The 13,741-nt window shown below is 37.7% G+C and overlaps 1 protein-coding gene across 3 annotated transcripts in view; it reads left to right on the forward strand.

Annotated features, from left to right (window-relative positions):
- Window positions 1–13,741, forward strand: part of CSMD3 (CUB and Sushi multiple domains 3) — a gene marked incomplete at both ends in the record, with an annotated part of 1,233,164 nt that overhangs the window by 962,919 nt on the left and 256,504 nt on the right. The gene's annotated exons all lie outside the window — the stretch shown is intronic.

Here is a 13,741-nt window from a genome sequence, read left to right on the forward strand (position 1 = left end):
GGTTAAAGCCTCTGCCTTCAGCTCAGGTCATGATCTCAGGGTCCTGGGATCAAGCCCCACATCGGGCTCTCTGCTCAGTGGGGAGCCTGCTTCCTCCTCTCTCTCTGCCTGCCTCTCTGCCTACCTGTGATCTCTGTCTGTTAAATAAATAAATAAAATCTTTAAAACAACAACAAAAAAGAAATTTATCAACTGCTTTTTCATCAGCTATTGAAAACATTATAAGGTTTTCCTTTGTGAAACTCTTAATTTGGTAGATTTTATTATACTTTTTCTAAAATTAAAACATCTTCACATTCATAGGATAAAAGTGATTTCCTTTTTTTGTTTTTATTATACTTTGCTGATTTCAGTACACTAAAATACCGAGTTTTTGTAATTATGGTATATATTGCTATGGGCTTATTACCAAGGATTAAAAATTCATTATCTTGGATCTCTTACCATGAAGTTAGTCTATAATTTTCCTTCCTTATAATTATCTTTTTCTGGTTTTGATCAAGATTATGCACCCCCCTAACTTTGGGAGCATTCTTACTTTTCTAGAAATAGTTTGTATAAGATAGGAATCATCTGTTTCTTAAGCATTTGCTAGAAATTCCCTGTAAAAAGAGGGACTTAGTGATTTGATGCAGTAGAATCTTAGTGGTTATATATCCATCCAGATTTTCTACTTTATCCTAGATTTTTTTAAAAGATTTTATTTATTTATTTGACAGAGAAAGACACAAGTAGGCAGAGAGGCAGGCAGAGAAAGAGGGGGAAGCAGGCTCCCCACTGAGCAGAGAGCCCAATGCGGGGCTCAATCCCAGGACCCTGAGATCATGACCTGAGCCGAAGGCAGAGGCTTATCCCACTGAGCCACCCAGGCACCCCATCCTAGATTTGTGAAAGTCTGCTGTCTAAGAATTATTTTCATCCCTCCAAGTTTTCAACTGTATTGGGATAAACATATTTGCAGTATTTTCTTACTTTATTTGGTGTTGTATGTTTTTATTAACATTGCTTAGTATGTGTGCTAATATTGCTTTTATTCATAGTATTTATTCCCTTCTATTTTCTCTGAATTTGCTTCACCTTTTTTCCAGTTTATTGAAATAAATACTTATTAATATTCAAATTGTTGTCTTCTAATATTAACTTCTGTGGCTATAATTTTTTTTAAGTATCACTTTGCTTGCTTTGCAAAAGTTTAAAAGTGTAGAGCTTCATTATTAATCATTCTAAACTTGCCCTAATACCACTACATTATGATTTTTTTTCTGCCGACCAGTTACTCAGAAATAGTGTCAGTTAGTATCTATCTATATTTAATTATACATTTTCAGTTTACTTACACTGTCATAAAATATGTATGATTCCAATTCCTGGGCATGACTGCTGTATGGCCTATGGTATGGGCAATTGTTATGCCTGTCCCTGTGTGCCAGGCAAAGAGAGCACCATTTAATTGATGGGTGAAGGTTTTTATATATATATCCATTAAATTAAGCTCTCTAATTGTATTTCTCAAATATTTATATCCTCACTGTTTTTTAAAAAATTTCCTTGGTTGAGCAATCTTGGACATATTATTGTAATTCTTATTTTTTTTTATTTTTTCTTAAAACTTTGACCATTTTTGTTTTATATATTATGGAAACTTATTTTTGGGTACATAGGAATTATACTTTTCTTTTCTTTATTGGTACATTGAATTTACTCCATTTATATTTGTTTGCCTTTTAGATCTTATTTTGTGCTTTCTACTCCTTTTTCTGTAATTTCATTTTTTTCTTTTCTCAAATAACCATATAATCACCAGATACTTTCTTGTTTTTTTGCATGCTTATTTACCATATGCACCCCAATTTACTCCACTAACTCCCCATACACACACTGAAATACAGGGTTCTTAAGAGCAAGAACTCTGTTATTCGCTGCTGTACAATTAGTGTCTTACAATAATGCCGACACATAACTGTGTGCTAATTATTTAATTGATTGGTTTTGAGCAGCTACAAGAGGTATTTTCTCTTTTAAATCAAGTCGCAATTAGAGACATAAACTATTAACACTGAAATGTAAGAAATACATTTGTAAGAGATACATTTCTGTCCTGCATTTTATAAAGAGAACTTGGCTCCTTAAGAATATCTTCTTGTGGGGCGCCTGGGTGGCTCAGTGGTTTAAAGGCTCTGCCTTCGGCTCGGGTCATGATCTCAGGGTCCTGGGATCGAGCCCCACATCGGGCTCTCTGCTTGGCGGGGAGCCTTAAAAAAAAAAAAAAAAAAAAAAGAATATCTTCTTGTATCTACAAGCTAACAGGTTTCTAAATAAGACCTATTTAAAGGGAAAAGAAAAAAAAAGGAAAGGAAAGGAAAAAGGGAAAGGAAAGGAAAGGGGGAGGAGAGGAAAAAAGGAAGAAAGCAGGCAAGCAAAGAAGGAAAGAAAAAAAGAAAACTGTAAGCAAGTCAGTACAGATAGGTCCTATTGTAAAACATTTCCAGAGGTCACGAGGAGAAAAGATACAGGAAAAATGCCGCCAATTCTACCATGCTCAGGGGAGATGGTACTAATCGATTCCAGCATTATGTCTTGTGGAAACTGGAATTGACCTCACAGTACTTCCTCTACTTAGCATCCCAGGTAGCCATTCCTAAATCCATGTAGTTAAACACTTGAGATAAAACCTACTCTCTCCATTTTTCTTAGCTTACTCTATGTGCATTCCTATTTCCCAGCTTGATCCATTTCCATGTTCCATTATTTCCAAAACCTACGATTTATGCTGCCCTAGGAAAAGGGCCACAAATGAAAATTTTTTTCAAAGATGAAACTGTTCATTATGTACCTACTATATTCTAGGTGCAATGATCAGCTCTTTTTAATGAATTATCTCTATCCTACCTGTGAGCGGGCACACTTATAAATGCAACAAAAATACTAAACTAACAGAATTAGGTGATAAATATTGCTACGCCTATTTTATAAATGATAAGACTAAGGATCAGATTATTAAAAAGAATTAAAGGAATTGACATAAATTATTTTTATTAACATATAATGTATTATTAGCCCCAGGGGTACAGGTCTGTGAATTATCAGGCTTACACATTTCACAGCACTCACCATAGTACATACCCTCCCCCATGTTCATAACCCAGCTACCCTATCCCTACCCCCACCCCCCCAGAAACCTTCAGTTTGTTTCATGAGATTAAGAGTCTCTTAGGGTTTGTCTCCCTCCCGGTCCCATCTTGCTTCATTTTTTCCTTCCCTACCCGCCCCCAACAACCCTCCCCTGCCTCTCAAATTCCTCATATCAGAGAGATGGCATAAGTTATTATTACTACTAAGAATAAAGGCAAATAAAAATATAAAAGTACAAACAGAGAGAAACACATAATCAATCATGCCATGAATTCAGTCTTTCTCCCTGGACCCTACAATTACTCCCCACCATGCTCAGCTACTACACCAATACCCACTTACACACAATTTCATGAAGTCTTATTTTTATACTCCAAAGAGTATTTCTTTCTGATGTTAGTATAGACTTTGTGACACTCCCTCAATCCAACCTAATTAATTCTGTGGAGTGATCCTCACATTTTTCATCCATGGGGAATTTCCATTCCCCACTTTAGGGTCCCCAGGGTCTGCCTTTTTCATCAGCCTCCCTATATTTCTTATCCTATTTCAAAAAAAGTTACCACTTTAATTGTCTAGTTTCTTAGAGCTAATAAAGTGGTCCTTATGCCTATTTCTGCCATAGAGCGACACCTCAGAATTTTCATATATGCACCCCCCAAATAAACTGACATATGCATTGAGGCTCTGTATGGTAAAAAATTTTCCTTTGTCACTTATAATACATGCCCTGTACCTTCACTTGAACACGTGCTGTTGGCACTGAAAAGTAAAGCCTTTAGTCTTGACTCAGTCTAAACACATGTTTTTAGTAGGCCTTTAATTTAAAAGCAACACCTCCATCTATTAGAGCTCACACCAGATTATAGTTACAACTGCTTGGGTTCAGATCTTTCTCTCCATTTCCCCCTTGAAGATGGACACTGAACCTTATTTTTGTTTGTGTGCAAATACACAGAACTTGTGCAATGAACCAGTGCTATTTTTGAACATTGCAAAAACACAAGCCTACTCACGTGGATTCTGGAAGGAATAGCACTTTACACTTATGTAAAGAGAATTGTGGATATGCTTTTATTTTGTAGACAATAGTAAATTGGAGCGGAGAAGTTGAAGTTTGGGGCCGAAGGGGAGCTATTTGGCTAATTTTAAAACAATGTCTCCACAAAGAGTTTAGATCAGGCCTAGTTTCCTCTGTAACTTCAATGAGATACAATATTAACAAATTTACAGTGGAATAATATTTAGAGTTTAAACAGTGCTCTCATTTGCATTGTTTTAATATTAAGACCATTTGAGATTATGATGTTAGTAAGTATGATTTACATATTCATAATTATAACATTTATACAAATGTGACTCATATAGTAGTAATATTAGTATTCTTTTAACAAAATATATTGATTCTGATGGAGAGAGAATATACACAGTTTTGTGCTGCTGAAGGGGACCTCCTGGCAGCTGGTGCTTTAGCTGGCCGGGGATGCCGATTTATAGACACCAATATGTAGAGCGGAAGACTTATGACTGGTTGTTTATATATGGTGTAAGTTAGCCACCTGCTCCAAGAACCTTAACAGTCTCATAAATTACATTCTAAATTAACATACCAATTTAAGTTAAGATATATTTTTTTCACAGAGCAACTTATTACATTGCAATGTTACCCTGAGGTATTCTGGGGGCAATCATTTAATTTACATTGCAGAAATACTTTCCAAAATAAAAGAGATACATGTATGGCTTATACTTATTCTCTAAAGTACCTTGGGGCATCTGGCCTTAGATGAACTCTTACACTTACAATAGGGAGGCCTCTTGGGACTGGTTATGATCAGATGAGGGAAATATAATGCATATACATTTGAAGGGTGCTTAGTTCTTAGTTGCTGAATTCATGTTAGCTGGTATATGCCCATCCACACATGTCCACTATCCTGGAAATAACAGGCAGGTGGATATTATATACTCTGGTCATCCTTCAAAACCAAAAGTAACATATATCTACTTTTGATTATACACAGACTGACATTATTCATAATAATGGTCCCTTCATGAGCGTACAGCTTTATGTGGGAACAAATTTTGAAGTAAAAATCCCCCTTTTTTAAAAGATTTTATTTATTTATTTTTGAGAGACAGAAAGATCACAAGTAGGCAGAGCAGCAGGCAGAGGGAGAAGCAGGCTCCCCACTGCGTGGGGAGTCAGATGTGGGGCTCTATCCTAGGACCCTGGGATCATGACCTGAAGCCAAGGCAGACGCTTAACAAACTGAGCCATGCAGTTGCCCTAAAGTAATCTCCTTTTAACAATAAAAATATTTATGGTTCTTCTTCTCCCAGAAAAAATATGTATTTATAAATCAGTCATTACCTATGAATTCAACAAACGTAATTATCACTATGTCTTGTGCAAACTATGATAAAAAAACTTCATAGTGTTACAGATAGGCCATATTATCTCAACACCTGTCTATTTTCAGGAACAAAGTAGAAATAAGCATAGTAAAGCTTTCATTTTTCCAATTGAATTTTCAAGGCACAGTTTATGGCTTTCTAATGCCACTTTTTTTTTCATTAAAATAAGCATGTAGGATACTTTAATTGCCTGTAGAAAAATTCTGAAAAATAAATGCTTTATAAAAATTTCTTTAAAAACCATGTGTAAGGGGCGCCTGGGTGGCTCAGTGGGTTAAGCCTCTGCCTTCAGCTCAGGTCATGATCCCAGGGTCCTGGGATCGAGTCCCACATCAGGCTCTCTGCTCAGCAGGTAGCCTGCTTCCGCGTCTCTCTCTGCCTGCCTCTCTGCCTACTTGTGATCTCTCTCTCTCTGTGTCAAATAAGTAAATAAAATATTAAAAAAACATATATAAGATATGTTTTATTGCTTATGCTTACTTCTGTCTTGCAGCAGACATCTTATATGCTCTTTTTGGAGAACATAAGCCAAGGAGTCTTTTGCTGAGGATCCATTCAGTAGGCAAACTACTATGAAGGCAAATAAACTTAATTACTCATAAAAATAATTCTATCAACCTGTCTGCCTCACAATTTTTTTTCAAAAATGCAAATCTCCTTTCCATCTACTGCCTAGACCTTTGCATAAGGATTCTCTAGGTGTTTCCAAAGTTTCCAGATAATTGCTATGACAGACCTGGAAATAAGGGCAGTGTTATTCATAGAAAGCTATTCAGCAAGGATCTAATGTAGTATGTAAACACAATAATGAGATAGATGAATCCACTCAAAATGAGGCTAGCAATATAAAATTATTGCAGAGGCAATATATTTCACTTGTTAGCCATATTTCCCTTTCCTCAAAAAATAAGACATTTGCAATATAGATTCACAGGTAAGTCACTGAAACTATTGGGAGAACTTTAAAGAAGGAAAAAGCAAACTTTTCAAAAGATTCATCACTTGCCAAAGAGATGAATCCTTTTAAACAGTAATTTCAATTCTTCCTTTTCCCTCAAGGGACTTTGCTCAGTTTCACGAAGGCCAGCTATAAATGCTAGGTTTCTGTTCTGCCTAAGAGTTATGTTGTGTTTCCCTGCTTGTTTAAGGAAAGGCTCAATGTGCAGTTTTCCTTTTTAAAATAAACAATCCAACTCTTGCAACACTGAAGTCTCATTCTTAGTAACCAAATTGAGTATTCACGCTGCTGGTTCTTTCTGGAAAATGGTATTGTGTGCATAATCTTCTTATCAAGGAAGAAATAGAGTTTGTTGGATTGAGAAATGATTTTTATTGTGAATTCTGAATAATATGTAGGGTGCAGATTTCATGTATGTGCATCTGTGCATGTGCACTTGGAAGATGATCAAGTTACTTAGCTTTGGATGGAAACTATGGTATCAGGTTGACCCGACTTGCACACATATCCCCTTCATGCACCTTGTCTCTCTTTCATCTGGTCCGCTCATTTCTCTCTTGATGCTCAGCTTAGATATCAATTCTTCAGGAAGATTCCTGACTGATTCCCCTTATGCCATAATCATTACAGTTACAAGCACTTATTTAATATAATTAATAAATTTTAAATGCCGTGTTGGCCAGAATACATTCTGATTGTCCACGGCTATATTTCCAGTTATTTGGGTAGTGTGGGCTCTTAAGTACTTATTGGAAAAAAAGAAGGAAGGAAGGAAAGCAGAACTTCAGTCCTCTGATAGTATATTAAATTCATTTAAATATTTAGTTCTGCCATTTCCTCTTGAGTTGGGAGAAATCTTGTATAGTGTTCTTTCTAAAGCACAAATTTCACATTTCCTATGAATGTTGAAGTACATTGAACTCTGTAAAGTTTTATGAATGGAAGAAATATATTCCTACTGTTTTAATTAATCAGAGTTGGATATATTACAATAAAATAATTTCTATGATAGCCAAACACTAAGATATTGCTGATTTAAATCCCGCTATTTCCATGAGTCATGTGCAGAGATACACCTACCTCCTGGCTTCCCATGAACATAAAATAAATTCTAAAGTAGAAAATCACATTTGATATCCTGAACTTGTGATGTCCCTTACATTTTTCTACTATTTCTTAAGGAATCTATAATAGTAATAATAAGATGGAAATATTAAGGCATTGCCCAGATCTGTTAACAACAGTTTGTTTTAGAGCTTATTCTCCAAAATGAATGAACAGATTTTTCTGTTTCTCTATGTATTTTCAAAATGTTCTGTCACTCTCTTTATAAACATATACTGTATTTTTAGCACCAGGGGTACAGGTCTGTGAATCACCAGGTTTACACACTTCACAGCACTCACCACAGCATACCCCCCGCCCAATGTCCATAACCCCACCACCCTCTCCTGACCCCCCTCCCCCCAGCAACCGTAAGTTTGTTCTGCAAGATTAAGAGTCTCTTATGGTTTGTCTCCCTCCCGATCCCATCTTGTTTCATTTATTCTTTTCCTACTCCCCAAACTCCCCACATTGCATCTCCACTTCCTCATGTCAGGGAGATCATATGATAGTTGTCTTTCTCCAATTGACTAATTTCGCTAAGCATAATAGTCTCTAGTTCCATCCACGTCGTCGCAAATGGCAAGATTTCATTTCTTTTTTCCATTGTATATATATACCACCTCTTCTTTATCCATTCACCTGTTGATGGACATCTAGGTTCTTTCCATAGTTTGGCTATTGTGGACATTGCTGCTATAAACATTCAGGTGCACGTGCCCCTTTGGATCACTATGTTTGTATCTTTAGGGTAAATACTCAGTAGTGCAATTGCTGGGTGGTAGGGTAGCTCTATTTTCAACTTTTTGAGGAACCTCCATGCTGTTTTCCAGAGTGGTTGCACCAGCTTGCATTCCCACCAACAGTGTAGGAGGGTTCCCCTCTCTCCGCATCCTCGCCAGCATCTGTCATTTCCTGACTTGTTAATTTTAACCATTCTGACTGGTGTGAGGTGGTATCTCATTGTGGTTTTGATTTCTATTTCCCTGATGCCAAGTGATGTGGAGCATTTTTTCATGTGTCAGTTGGCCATCTGGATGTCTTCTTTGCAGAACTGTCTGTTCATATCCTCTGCCCATTTCTTGATTGGATTATTTGTTCTTTGGGTGTTGAGTTTGCTAAGCTCTTTATAGATTTTGGATAGTAGCCCTTTATCTGATATGTTGTTTACAAATATCATCTCCCATTCTGTCAGTTGTCTTTTGGTTTTGTTAACTCTTTCCTTTGCTGTGCAAAAGCTTTTGATCTTGATGACATCCCAATAGTTCATTTTTGCCCTTGCCTCCCTTGCCTTTGGCAATGTTCCTAGGAAGACGTTGCTGCGGCTGAGGTTGAGGAGGTTGCTGCCTGTGTTCTCCTCAAGGATTTTGATGGATTCCTGTCTCACATTGAGGTCCTTCATCCATTTTGAGTCTATTTTCATGTGTGGTGTAAGGAAATGGTCCAATTTCATTTTCCTGCACGTGGCTGTCCAATTTTCCCAGCACCATTTGTTGAAGAGGCTGTCTTTTTTCCATTAGACATTCTTTCCTGCTTTGTCAAAGAATAGTTGACCATTGAGTTGAGGGTCTATTTCTGGACTCTCTATTCTGTTCCACTGATCTATGTGTCTGTTTTTCTACTAGTACCATACTGTCTTGATGATGACAGCTTTTACTAGACCTTGAAGTCTGGAATTGTGATGCCACCAAATTTGGCTTTCTTTTTCAACATTCCTCTGACTATCAGGGTCTTTTCTGATTCCATATAAATTTTAGGATTATTTGTTCCGTTTCTTTGAAAAAAATGGATGGGATTTTCATAGGGATTGCATTAAATGTGTAGATTGCTTTAGGTAGCATAGACATTTTCACAATATTTATTCTTCCAATCCAGGAGCATGGAACGTTTTTCCATTTCTTTGTGTCTTCCTCAATTTCTTTCATGAGTACTTTATAGTTTTCTGAGTATAGATTCTTTGCCTCTTTGGTTAGGTGTAGTCCTAGGTATCTTATGGTTTGGGTGCAATTGTAAATGGGATTAACTCCTTAATTTCTCTTTCCTCTGTCTTGTTGTTGGTGTAAAGAAACACAACTGATTTCTGTGCATTGATTTTATATCCTGACACTTTACTGAATTCCTGTACAAGTTCTAGCAGTTTTGGGGTGAAGTCTCTTGGGTTTTCCACAAATAGCATCATATCATCTGCAAAGAGTGATAGTTTGACTTCTTCTTTGCAGATTTAGATGCCTTTAATTTCTTTTTGTTGTCTGATTGCTGAGGCTAGGACTTCTAGTCCTATGTTGAATAGCAGTGGTGATGATGGACATCCCTGCCATGTTCCTGACCTTAGCGGAAAAGCTTTCAGTTTTTCTCCATTGAGAATGATATTTGCAGTGGGTTTTTCATAGATGGCTTTGATAATATTGAGGTATGTGCCCTCTATCCCTACACTTTGAAGAGTTTTAATCAGGAAGGGATGCTGTACTTTGTCAAATGTTTTTTCAGAATCTATTGAGAGTACCATATGGTTCTTGTTCTTTCTTTCATTAATGTATTGTATCACATTGATTGATTTGCGGATGTTGAACCAACCTTGCAGCCCTGGAATAAATCCCACTTGGTCGTGGTGAATAATCCTTTTAATGTACTGTTGGATCCTATTGGCTAGTATCTTGGTGAGAATTTTCACATCTGTGTTCATCACAGATATTGGTCTGTAATTCTCTTTTTTTATGGGATCCTTTAGCCCATTTGCATTCAGGGTAACTATTGAGAGATATAAATTTAGTGCCATTGTATTGCCTGTAAGGTGACTGTTACTGTATATTGTCTCTGTTCCTTTCTGGTCTACTATTTTAGGGTCTCTCTTTGCTTAGAGGACACTTTTCAATATTTCCTATAGAGCTGGTTTGGTGTTTGCAAATTCTTTCAGCTTTTGTTTGTCCTGGAAGCTCTTTATCTCTCCTTCTATTTTCAATGATAGCCTAGCTGGATATCGTATTCTTGGCTGCATATTTTTCTCATTTAGTGCTCTGAATATATCATGCCAGTTCTTTCTGGCCTGCCAGGTCTCTGTGGATAAGTCTGCTGCCAATCTAATATTTTTACCACTGTATGTTACAGACTTCTTTTCCTGGGCTGCTTTCAGGATTTTCTCTTTGTCACTAAGACTTGTAAGTTTTACTATTAGGTGGCGGGGTGTGGACCTATTCTTATTGATTTTGAGTGGGGTTCTCTGCATCTCCTGGATTTCGATGCTTCTTCCCTTTGCCATATTAGGGGAATTCTCTCCAATAATTCTCTCCAATATACCTTCTGCTCCCCTCTCTCTTTCTTCTTCTTCTGGAATCCCAATTATTCTAGTGTTGTTTTGTCTTATGGTGTCACTTATCTCTTGAATTCTCCCCTCATGGTCCAGTAGTTGTTTGTCTCTCTTTTGCTCAGCTTCTTTATTCTCTGTCATTTGGTCTTCTATATCACTAATTCTTTCTTCTGCCTCATTTATCCTAGCAGTAATAGCCTCCATTTTTTATTGCACCTCATTAATAGCTTTTTTTATTTCAACTAGGTTAGATTTTAGTTCTTTTATTTCTCCAGACAGGGCTTTTATTGCTCCAGAGAGGGTTTCTCTAATATCTTCCATGCCTTTTTCAAGCCCAGCTAGAACCTTGAGAATCTTCATTCTGAACTCTAGATCTGACATATTACCAATGTCTGTATTGGTTAGGTCCCTAGCCTTTGGTACTGCCTCTTGTTTTTTTTTTTTTTGTTGTTGTTGTTGTTGTTGTTTTGTGGTGAATTTTTCTGCCTTGTCATTTTGTCCAGATAAGAATATATGAAGGAGAAAATAAAATACTAAAAGGGTAGTAAAGACCCCAGGAAAATGTGCTGTAACCAAATCAGAAGAGACCCCAAATCATGGGGGGAAGAAAGGGGATAAAAAGAAGTTCAGAAAAAAAAAATTAGAAAAATAAAACCAATAAAGAAAAAAAAATAAAAAAAATTATATGTATATATATTAGACTGGTGACTAGAACAGGGTTGCCCACTTAATTTTGGGAGTATTTTGGGCTCTTAGAAGAAACTACCTCCAAAAATTTTAAAGAATGAAAAACATATATAAGGGTAAACACAATGAAGGGATGGAATATGCCTATAAAGGTGAAAAAAAGTTTTTTTTTTAATTTCTAAAAAAAGAGTTGATTAAGTTGGTTGGGAGAATAAAGAAAAAAAGTGGAGAGAATTTGCTCAGGCTGGAGACTAGAACAAGCCTGGAACAAGATTTAGGGTATATTTTGATCTATTAGAAGAAGTTATACCCCAAATTTTTTAGCAGAAAAAATCCTATGTGTATACAAAAAATAAAATTAGATACAATGAAGTATAAAATATGACTATAATAATGAAGGTTCAAAAAAGATTTTTTTTTTTTCATGAAAGGTATTGTTAAGATAAACTAGTTTAAAAATGTTAAAAGAGGAAAGGGTAAAAGTTAAAAATTAGCAGAAGAAAAAAAATAAAATTAAAAGAAAAATTAATTAACTACAAGACTAAAGAATCATGGGGAGAAAGCCATGAATTCCATGCTTTGCTTTCTCCTCCTCTGGATTTCCACTGTTCTCCTTGGTAAGTGAATTTGATCTTGGCTGGATTTCTTGTTGATCTTCTGGGGAAGGGGCCTGTTGTAGTGATTCTCAAGTGTCTTTGCCTGAGGCGGAATTGCACTGCCCTTACCAGGGGCCAGGCTAAGTAATGCGCTCGGGTTCGCTTTCAGGAACTTTTGTTCCCTGAACGCTTTCTGTAGAGTTCCAGAGAACAGGAATGAAAATGGCAGCCTCCCAATCTCCAGCCCAGAGGAGCTGAGAGCTTGGGGTCCCACTCCTCAGTGTGCCCTCAGAGAAAAGCGGTCAATCACTCCCGTCTCCCTGGCCTCCAGCCACGCTCTGACCTCACCCAGCCTGTGACCAAGTGTTTCTGTCTCTGGCACACAGCTCTACCTGGAGTCTCTGAACACCACAGATCCCTGAGGTCCCCCAGGGGGTGTCTCCCCGGATCTTGTGGGGACCTCACTCACAGAACAGTGGCCTGTGCCACGGATTACAGTTCAAGGTAACCCCGAGTTGAGAGCTCACTCCCTCGGCTCTGTCTCTATAGCCTGCTTCCCTGCTCTAATACCTGTGAACTCTGCGACACTCAGACACCTTCGATCCTTCTGTGACCCCACGGGACCTGGGGCCACGCTGACCCCGTGTGGGCTTCACCCTGGTTTAGTCTCTGGAGCAATGTCCCTCAGTGGAGTAGACTTTTAAAAGTCCTGATTTTGTGCTCCGCTGTTCCGCCGCTTGCTGGGAGCCGGCCCCTCCCCCCACAGTCTATCTTCCCGTCGCTTTGGATTCACTTCTCCGCCGGTCCTACCTTTCAGAAAGTGGTCGATTTTCTGTTTCTAGAATTGTTGCTCTTCTTCTCTTCGATCTTCTGTTGGACCTTTAGGTCTTTGCAATGGTTTGATAAGCTATCTAGCTGATCTCCTGCTACCTGATGTCATCTCAGCCTGCTACTTCTCCGCCATCTTGACTCCTCCCCCCGTCACTCTCTTTAGTTCACTATCTGGGCACACAGAAAACTTTTAATTCCTTCATTGTAAATGGACTTAATATTCAATGTGTCTGTTAGTGTTAGTTGTAAAAGTACTTGACTTTTGGATGACTGGGTGGCTCAGTCAGTTAAGCATCTGTCTTTGGCTCAGATCATAATCGCAGGGTCCTTGGATGGAGTCCTGCATAGGGTACCTTGCTCAGCGGGGAGCCTGCTTCTTCCTCTCCCTGCCATGCTCCCTCCTTGTGTGCTCTTGTGTACACTCTCTCTTTCCCTCTCTGATAGATAAATAAATAAATAGAATCTTAAAAATAAATAAGTAAATAAATGTCCTTGACTTTAGCATAGACTCTCTACCCCAAACGATCATGATCTGTATGTCATAAAAATTTTGGTACTGTTTGATAATGGGAAGACCTCTGATAGAAAGGGGGTACTGACTAGAAGAGATGGATCACAAGAAATTATTTCAGGGCAGAGAAAAGTGTCTTTTACCTTACTCCCAGTGGTAAAATGAACTGAGCTCAACATAGGCAGTAGTATCATTTCCCA

The sequence above is a fragment of the Martes martes genome (genome assembly GCF_963455335.1).
Source record: "Martes martes genome assembly, chromosome: 4".
Classification (NCBI taxonomy): domain Eukaryota; kingdom Metazoa; phylum Chordata; class Mammalia; order Carnivora; family Mustelidae; genus Martes; species Martes martes.